Here is a 10,281-nt window from a genome sequence, read left to right as displayed (position 1 = left end):
ACTGAATGTCTCCAGTTTTGTTGGATCAGTCAGAGACCTCAAAGCAGCCAGTCAGGACAAGCAGAATTTCTGTTTTCTTTGTTAGGGTCACTCTACTCCGGTTACTTGCTTCTCAGGCCCATCTTCTCCTAATCACAGCATCTATTACTCAGCTGGAGGTGAAATCTGGATATTCTGTAGTAGCAATGTTCCACATTGAACAGCCATGGCAGGAGTAAGACATCTGTAATTAGTTCATAAGACTGAGGAGAGCATAATGCAGATGTAACCTTCTGAAGGATTTGACCAACACAGATGCGAAAAAGTCTTACAGAGCTTTCTAAATTGAAGTTTTAGGCCTTTTCTTCTAGATTATTTGGTATTTAAGAAAGGCTAGAGAAGAAGTAGGGAAAGGAAGGAAAGAACTGATCTAGTCTGTTGCTTCTCTCTGCAAACTACAATTATAATCACATCAGGAGCACAATTCATCTTCAACATTTTCTATTCTTTGTTTTTCACTGTGTGTGTTTAGACATTTCATCTTGTTTAGAGACTCTGGCTTCAGTTACTTGCTTTTGTAAGTTTGGAAAAGAGGTGAACTTTTGGAATAATCAATGTGTTGCCCCACTGCAAAGTTAAGATGAGGTGCATTTTGCTCTTATCTCTGTAGATTGAGCCAATTAGTGCTTATTGGTGCTACTTAGAGAAAATCTGGTTTCATTAAAGTTAGTAGTGACAATAATATGCAGTTAGTTACTGACCTTTTGGGACAGCAGCTATTTCAGAAGAGAACAGATTAATTTTTAAAGAGCTTCTGATACCCTATAGTACAAAAATTTGTTTCAGACTATACATCTGCCTGGTTTTGTTAACACAATTAAAACGCTGTGCCTAAATAAAAAGTTCTGCTTCTCTGGCTGGTGTTTTAGTATATCCCTAAATCCTTCTGGACAGGAAAGGAATGGCAATGCATGCTTGCATTGTTTTAGAAGCACTGTGCAAGGCTTTTTAAACTTTCCCTTTCCTCAGATTGTTCACCAGGAAACTTTTTCCAGGTTTCTTTCACTCTTGCTTTATTTGCAGGCTTTTAAAGTATAGATATTGGTGTTCTCAACAGTGCAAAGGCTATGGGGGTGGGGGGGGAAGTTACTGTGGTTCCTAATGTTAGCTAAGCATATTTCTGACAGGCCATGGGGGAAATGGTTTTAAAGAATTGTCTTTTTTGTTGTTGTTGGTTTTTTTTTTTTTTTTGTAGGTGGGAAGAAAGCTGTGTATGGATGAGTCAACCAGAGGCTGACTGACATCAGCTCAAACAAGGTACTGCTTTGTGACTTACATGAGCTAAAGTCATAGGAGAAGTCAATTTTTGAAGAGAAACCACTTTGTTACAGTTTTGGATATGCTGCTGGATTTTGAGTGTTGGAAATGTTTGTATTTTTTCCTTGCCTTTTCACTGTTCCAAGTGAATTCAGTGAGGCTTATGTTTATTGTTAAATCTTTGTATTAGGAAGATGCCTGACTGAAAGGTAAGTGTTCCACTAATGAACACAAAAAGGCAGATTGCAAATAGTTGGAAAAGCACGGGATGCAAACTGTTCCTGCAGATATCAAGGTTCTGCCATGTGTGGGATAATAGATAAAATACTGTTTTGTCATGTTGCAGTAGTAACATCAAAATGCCCCAGAACTGCCTCAATGCAAAGGAACTTGAGTCACAAACAGATTGTCTCACACAGAGAATTGTATCAGTGTTACATTTAATTTAACTTCATCCATACTTGGAAGCTGTGCCTATATAAATGCTTGTCTCACCAGGATAATTTGTTATAATGTGGTTTTTTGAGTTCTGCTTTAGCTTGCTAAATTGAAAGTACCAATAGAAGGATGCAGAATGCTGTGGGGGTGACAGCATAAACCAGAATGCTGATGGCTTGCTAAAGCCACAAGGTAGCCTTTGAAATATGTGTTCAGATTCCCAGTTCCTGGCTTTGTCTGTATTCATCCTTTCCCTGGCTCAGTAGGTTTCCAGCATGGTTTAGGTTTTGAGGTCCAAAACAGTGACTTAATTTAGCCTTTTTAACCTTTAAATTTACCTTCAGTTCTTACGAACCTGAAAATGGCTAAATACATCTGCATCTTTCGTCATTTTGGGTTCTTTCACCTGGTTTTGGGCTGTACAGGTTTGAAGTGGATCTTAGTCTATGTTGACCTTGTCTGCATGTAGACAAAGAAAAGGCTGCAATTCAGTGTGAGTGGGTGTGGAGGGAAGCCTAATTTAATTCACTCTGTGGTGTTGTCAGAACAAGTATAGTGCTGGGAGTTGAAAAAGAAACTAGAAAAATCATGGTTGATATTCCTTTTACAATCTTTTCTAAAATTGTGATGCAAATCTGCAGGCAGTCTAGAGTAACAATCACTGGATGTATTTTCTTATTCCATTATTCATCTCTTTCACAAGATTTTTTTTTTTAATGCCAAAGACCCCATAAGTCTTCACTACAAAATAGGATATTAAGGCAAACTTTTATATGTCTCAAAATAGTATGGAAAACTGTGTCTCTCAGTTATTTTGGCCCTTTTTTTTTTTTCCCCTGGTTAATGAAGAATGGTCTTTACAAAACGTTATGTCCCTGTTTTAATTTTACCCTTGTTTTCTTTTGACTTGATATATGCTCCTTTCTTATAGGTATAATTTATGTTCTGTGATGTTAATTAGAAGGAGCACACACAGCAAGCAGGGTAATTTAGCTTGCATGTACAGTTAGAAATCAGATTTTTAGGCAAATGACTGCATTTTTGGCATGGAAAGCATAGGGACATATGGCCATGTGACTGAATGTAAAAGAGCTAATTTAGTTTGTAACTCTTCTGACCATGTCTCAGAATTAAGGTGAGAAATAAGCCACAGGTTTGTATAAATTAAGGCTGTAAATTACTACAGTGATTATTTTGTGAGCCCTAACCTCTCCTGCATGCTGGTTTTCAATCCAATACCTTTGTTTGAATTAGACCAGGTGCTGTGTTTAAACCTATTCAAGTGTGATTTCAAAGTGTGCAGAGATGGAGAATTCTGGGTAACCTATTAATGAACCTTACCATAACAAATGTATCTCTTACTTCTTATCTGAATATGCCTGTCTTCAGGTTCAGGTATTGCAGCCTTGTTCTCTCTTTCATTATGACACTGAAGAGCTTTCTCTGCCATCAGATTCTGCTGTCCCTGAAGATTCCTGTTACAACATGATGAAACCTTCCCCTAGCCACACCTCTAGGATAAACAACATTTGGAGATTTTCCATTCAAAATCTTAAGTAATTATTATGGTTTTGTTGCTTTATAAATATTTTCAATTCTTCCACATTCTTATTAAAAGCTGTGCATCAGAACTATACGCAGCATTCCAAGAAGACTTTTTCTGTAGACAAGTACAAAATGGAAATACTTTACATCTCAGTGTTTCTTTGCTTTAGAGTGTGTAGCTCTTTCAAGCTGTCACAGTCTGTGCTCAGTTTTCAATTTTTGGATGTCTGATACATGTAAATTGGCTATGAAAATTCTGCCCTTAGCTGCACCTTCACTGCTGAAGAAAGATAGGCACGAATAGTTGCTGTTATCAGAAACTTCAAGACATTGGAAACCTGTATCACCATCTGAGGTATTTAAAGATTTGTTATATCTGTGGTTTTGGTCACAGGTCTACAGCAGTATTTCAAAAGATACAATCTTGGGTGTAGAGCCTTTTGAAAGCAGGCAAAGAGGGAACTAAAGGGAGGAAGATGTGAAAAAAGTTGGTAGCAGGGATGCGAGTTTCATACAGTGATTAAAGTTTGGCAAAACATGATGGAGATTGTGATGCCATCTGTTCTCTCTGTCTCCATTTGATTACATCCTCTTGGGATCAGTGACAGCTTGATATTCCAGTGGACTTGGGGACAGCACTGCACAGTAGATCAGTAGCCTTGATGGTAAACTTTGCTCCTTTCCATCCTGCTCTTCTCCTCTTTAGTGTCAGATTAAGGGCTGCAAAGCCAGGGGTGAGGCATGAAAAAACCCACTTTGTCCATGTTTTGTTCTCATGTTAAACTTCATCCCTGCCCTCCTTGTGTCTCTGTGTTGAGTTGTGCCCCTGTCCCCTGTCACTCATGGGTCAGAGGCTGCCTGACTGCAATCTCTTTGTGATGCTTCATTGTTTACCACTCCACTTTTTAGTCACCTGTAGTCTTCATGGTAACAATTTTATGGATAGCATTTTATCAAGTTATTGACAACATTTTAAAATAGATGTTCATTAAGCAATCACTTTGCCATTCACACTTAAAACAGTCTCTTAACAATACTTATTGAACTGTTAAATTTTTATTTTGAGAGCTCTCATCTAATTAGATGGATTTAAATTGATTTATGGCCAGTCACACACTCTTTGATATTTTTAGCCATATTCAACTACTCTTACACATTAGAGTAAAGTTTATATTTGGTACAGCAAAAGAAAAGTAGGCTTATGTCAAGGGCTTCTGAAAACCCTCCCTCAGAAAGAGTTTAAGTGGCTAAACTGTTGTTTCATTTAAATGACAAACACAAGAAACTAATAAATACAGCTTACCTAAATAAATCAAAGTCAGGATGCTTCTGTTGAAGTGCAAATCTGCTGTCATAAAAGTTTCTATAAAGTTATCTAATTTCCATAAGCAGGCTTTCTATTGGATAATGATTTATTCATCTAATGTTTCTCCAGAGGTCTTAGCTAGCTGAAAGAGAAGATATCTTGAATAAAAAGAAATCCTTACTGTTTTTTAGTTTCTGTAGAGAAGGTTGATGCTACTTTCCAAAGATGTGAGAATAAATGTTTTGTTTCTATTATAGTTTTGTTTCAGAAAAAAGAGGTATCTCAGTCTATTCAGCTCTGTGGTCCATGAACTTTCACTAGTCATATCTGTACTTTTGCAGCTGTTTCATCTCTCCAAGGTGTGAGAGGGGACCTTTTAGGTGTCCTGTAAAACTCCCAGTTAAAATTGTGTTCGAGACGACCAGACTGAACGAGAGCTGCTCTTTTGTTTCAGTCCTGCAAATTGTATAAAACAAGAGGCAGGTAAATGCTTAGGTTTGCTACTTGAGATTGGTTTTAGTTCTGCAAGTGCACGTCATTCTTACTGAGTGACAGTGGGAAGGGCAGAGAGATAGGCTGAGGTGAAATCATTGAAGTAATTGTGATTGGGGGAAAATTGTGGTTGCAGGCTTGAGCTGTCTCTGCTATTGTCTGCAATAAAAGAATTTCTTACTTCTGGTTGCTTTTTTTTTTTTTAAACTCTATTATTCTACTGGTGTTAGCAGTGTACATTGTAATCCTTGTGGTAGACTTCTGACTAAATGCTTAGGTAAAGCTTTTATTGTCCATAAGTGGAGATGAGAATGAGTTCATCAGGATATTTCATCTCTTGGCAAAGCAGTAGGAGTACTTGGAAAGGAATAGGAGGAATACTGGTAACATTAAGCTTTGGTGCTTTTGGAAAGAGGGAAGGAATCCTGAAGACTGGTGAAAGCACTCAATGCTCTGCCAGGTGTCATCCTGCTATGTTATCCAATAAGCAGCAAACAACAGCTTAAAGGCAGAGGCTGGCTGGAATATTAGTCAGATCTGTTTGCAGGCAAAATAACTTTCTAATATTCCCAGGTGGCTGGAAACAAAAGCAGAAGCATATCCACAGGCCCACCTTTTCAGGGTGAGATAATGCACTTCCTTGCTCTTAAAGCCACAAGCTGCCTTCCCAGAGGACTGTTCTCAGAAGAGGCACATGGTTGTGACAAATAATGGACCTGAGGAACTCTTTGCTGCTTAAGCACAAGCAATACATGGAGGTGATGAGAGTATCTGTGCTCACTGAGCTGTGCAGTGGAACTGCACTTCAGCTGAGGTACCCTGTCAGTGAGCACTAAAACTGCTTATAAAAAAGTCCCCCACTGCTGCAGATAATGTTATGACCGTGCCTTGAATATGACAGAACATCAATGGCCCTTGCTGAAACAGGACTTCAGATAAAGTGAGCCTCAGGCTATATGTACTCATTGTTATGGTCCTCTTTCAAATCTGGCATTTCAGAAAATCACTGCAAGTATTTTCTGAGGTGAGCCCCTTGGCTGGCTGGTATTTGCCAGTGCAGCACTCCTACAACACAGTGCAGCTCCTCAGCTATCACAGGAATGCTTTAGACTGCTGTGTCCTCAATAAGCGAGCAACCTCTCCTCTGCAAAGTCGCGTCCAGAAAATGTTTAGTGATGAAACAGTTCATTTCCATAGAATGTTTGGAATATCTTGTCAATGCAGTGGTCTTGCAGTGAAGTGAGTAATGAAGCTCACTTGAAGGGACTCATTTTCAGAGGAAGCTTTGTATCCCAGGTGAGGGCAGAGAAACCTTCTGAGAGGTTGTGCCTGGCATTTGACCACTTGCTTGTGAAACCCTCTGAAATCCAGGCACAGTGAGAAACTTTTGTACACTCTATCTTCATATGGATGAAAGTTGGGGGGTTTTAGTTCTTTTTTTAAATGTTGTGGCTTCAAAATTATGGTCACAGATATTTAGACACTCCTGAAAGCCAAGTATGGGATGTTTCTTGTAGTTGCTTACTCTTTCAAAGGTAATATCCAGGTCTATGTGGAAAGGTTTATTAGCTACTTGCTTTCTAGTTATGTAATAGAAATGGAGTTTGATACACATGCAATTGCTTGAGAATTGACACATTTTAAAAAAGTGTCAGATTATTTTTTTTCTTAACATTAGGTTCAGAGGTACCTGGATCTTCACAATAAGTAGACATTAAGTTGGATAGTGTGCTGCAGTGGGGCATAAATGTGTTATTTTTTCATTACTTCTTAAAAAAAAAAAGGTGCTTTGTAGAAATAATTTAAAAGAAATGGAGTGTGATCAGTCTTCATGGCTTGAATACTATGAAAAAAATTCCAAGTGATATTCACAGAGTCACACTCAACTTAGGATGTGAGGCTTTTTGTGTGTATTTGCTGCTCAATGGGGACAGTAGGAAATGTTTGACATTATGTAGACAATATTGAAGTGAAGGAAAAAGTTGTTTCTGCACTATATCTTTCTGTGAATTGAATAGCAGCACTTGTGCTGTGGCATTGTATAAATGACAAATATTATTTAAATGGTGTGCTTGCTACTGTAAGAGTAAAACAATGCTACCTACATGATGCTAATAATTTTTAGAGGTGCTGCAATTTCTCAGTATCTTTCAAGGTCTCACTAAAGAATTTATATGAAATGTCTATTTTCCTGGGATTTTGTCTTTCTTAGATCCTGTATACCTATATTCATTGTATCTGGCTTGGTAATGTTGTCTGTCTTTTATAATCTCTATCACCTTCCTGGCCCATCAGTGCATTAGCTGACTGCAGGGCTGGTGATTTTGCTGTGCCTAATGGAAGGCAAATGCTTTTTATGTTCTTTTTTAGCCAAATGAGGTTGGGTGAGTTGTGAATTAAGCAATTTGTACGAGAGGAGGTGGGTAGGTTTACACCGAGCGTGAGGCCTAATAGCAATCTCCAGGAAAGAGCTTGAAAAAGATGCAAGTATTGTGGACATTTGAAAACTTCTTGAAATTGTATTGACCCCAAATTGGATCCATTTTCTGTGGCAGAATAGTGTTCTGCTGGCTGTAGTCACCACACTTTTGCTAAAGCTTCAGTCTCTTTCTGTGAAGAGATTCTTCAGTGATCCAAATTTGCCAGTAAGATTTCCCTGGGCACAGGAAGGAAGTCCTTACTGTAGTGGTTGTCTTTATTCAGCCATATGCCAACATTCTTTTCACTTGTTTTAAGAAGGAAAGAAGCTGGAATAGGTGCTGATTTCTAAAAGGCTGAAAATACAAAAAAAGGGTTGGATTAGCTGTGTTAAGTTGGTGCCAGGAGGAGGAGGTTTGGTTCTAGTTCTTGCTCTTAAAAAAAAAGTAAATAAGACTACTTAGCTTGCCTTTTAAAAAAAATTTTATTAAAGCCATTAAACTGTAGATGCAATAGAATTTAGCAAAACTACTCTCTGTAGAGCTAGATAGCCAAGATATAATGAAATATAAATCTATTATCTTTACACCAAATGGGACAATCAAATGCAGAACTAATCCTCTGTGTACAATAGTAAATAAAATGAGCAGTATGTATTAGCTGCTGAGGAGGAAAAAACATGTGGGAAAGGAAATTTTGGCATCACATTTTAATCCTGTGGCATTTTTACATTCCTCAAAGGCACTGGCCATGTCCATTTCTGGACCTATAACATTTTAAAGAGAGGAGCCACCCCAGCTAATTGATTTTAACTATTCACTGTCAACTTTCAGGTCTGGAGGTTGTTTCTCTTTCTTTTTTTCAAACCCTTTATATTATTAAAAAAATACGTAGAACTTTGTTCAATTGACTGCAGTGCTCAAACAGTTTACAGCTTCTCCTAAATTGATTTTACTGTTCTAATTAAACCTGCTTCTGAAATCTACTGTATTAGTACAGGCCACATGAAAATGAGACCCTCAAATTACACCCCTTTCACATCTTGTATCTCTTGTTTTTGGTAGATGAAGGCTCAGCAGCAGTGACTCAGAGCTGTGACTGGATGACTGAGAGCCAGGTAATGTGACAGTGAATCAGTCACCTCTGCTTTGCTTTGCCTGCCTTCCAGGGCAGTGGGGGACAAACCCACAGCAATCTCCCTGCTGGCTTGAATTGGTGTATTCCTGTTCCTGTGGTCACACATGAGCTGCCATAACACATGGATCCCTTGGTCAATCTCTTTCCTGTCAAATTGTTCCCAGAGCTGCCAACTTGTAACAGTGAAGGGACAGTCTAAGAGAGGTGTTGTGGGTTTGATTCCAAATCATTATCTCATTGTGTGCCTTTAAAACTAAAAGGTGATCATTATGGAAACTATTTTGCATGATGCATTAAGCATAGTCTGGATCCTTAGCAAGCAAGAGAGCATCTGGAACCAGATAATTCTGAGGAAGGTGGAAAACCATCTGTGCTAGGCAACCAATCAAGCCCAGGACTAAAAGCTCCTCAGAGTCCCAATGGGAAATATTGAAGTCCAGCCTTGAAGTGTCAAGGCTGCTTTGTCTTCCTGGGATCACTGCTTGCTATTCAATGCTTCAGCTCTTGTGGCTCAGATCAGTCACACCAAACACTACTGCAAGCCTTGCTGCATTCTAACTGTCAGAAAAAGTTTGCAGGAATAAGTCCCTCAAAGTTTGCAGTAATGAGTTGCTTAACTGTGAAAGATATGTGAGCAGTACAGACAGCAAAACAACAGGAGGGGAGAGGTGCTTGCTTCTGCTGCTTCACTGAAAGTATTGATGAGGACTGTGATTATGTTGGTACAAGAGCAGCATTGGTCAGAAGGGGAAAAAATTAAGAGATATACCTTTCTAAAACCTGTTTGGAACTGATGAGATAGCAGGGAGCTAAATGCATTATTAAATACCATTTTCAATAAACAGGTTTTGGGGCTAGTTTCACTACTACAGAGTTGGCTTGTATATCATAAACAGTCCTTCACTATAACCTAGAATTAATCATCTCTTCCTTGGAGCTATTGCTCCAAGTACAAAAATAAATACACCAGAACAGATAAAGGAATGTCAGCATTCATAAGTAATGCATTGTGTGCAGTTCTTTTATGGCACCTGTGGCAAAGTTCCAGCAACAAAAGCTTTGGTGCTTTTGAGCTGCCTGTTATCTCTGAGGGAAGTAATTATGGTTATTTAGTGCAGGAGACTTAGATTTAGAGACTGCAATAGCCATGAGGACTGCGTGAGCTATGTGTGAGCAGGAAGCATGTATCTGCTAACTGTATGGATTATTACTCACGGCAGGCACACAAGAAGATCTTTAGATTTTCAGGCTCATGTTTTCTATGAAATGTTTTGATTGTTCATTGGGTATGTGTCAGTAGAAAAGTGATTCACACCCTCTAATTCATGCTTCCCATCAGAAGTGCAGGTTGATGGTGCTCTACAGGAGCCTGCATCTTTATCTCCCTGCAGAAATGCCAGCACACTCCAAGAGTCCCTTAAATCCTCAGCTTTCTGCCGTTTAGAGCTGTGGTTCTCTTTGCCTGTTGTTTCAAGGCCAGTACAATGCGTTGACTGTCTGTGCTGCCAAATTGCACTAGGTATGCTTGGAAAGGTGCACCCCTCTTTCCTTCCTGGCTCCCTCCCTCTCAAAAAAACAAAACAAAACTCCAAACAAACAAAACCCCCAAAACAAAACAAAAAACCCCCCAAACAAACAAAACCCCAAAA

The 10,281-nt window shown here is 38.9% G+C and overlaps 1 long non-coding RNA gene across 1 annotated transcript in view; it reads left to right on the top strand.

The window, feature by feature from the left end:
* Positions 1-1,233: 1,233 nt before the first annotated feature.
* Positions 1,234-10,281, top strand: part of LOC109144761 — a 228,207-nt gene continuing 219,159 nt past the window's right edge. The window contains exon 1 of the long non-coding RNA XR_005602200.1: positions 1,234-1,296. This is a non-coding gene — a long non-coding RNA (uncharacterized LOC109144761). The remainder of the gene's footprint in view (positions 1,297-10,281) is intronic.

This window comes from Corvus cornix, chromosome 6 (assembly GCF_000738735.6).
Source record: "Corvus cornix cornix isolate S_Up_H32 chromosome 6, ASM73873v5, whole genome shotgun sequence".
Classification (NCBI taxonomy): domain Eukaryota; kingdom Metazoa; phylum Chordata; class Aves; order Passeriformes; family Corvidae; genus Corvus; species Corvus cornix.
Note: the sequence above shows the minus strand (reverse complement) of the source record. Positions and strands in the feature narration are given on the sequence as shown.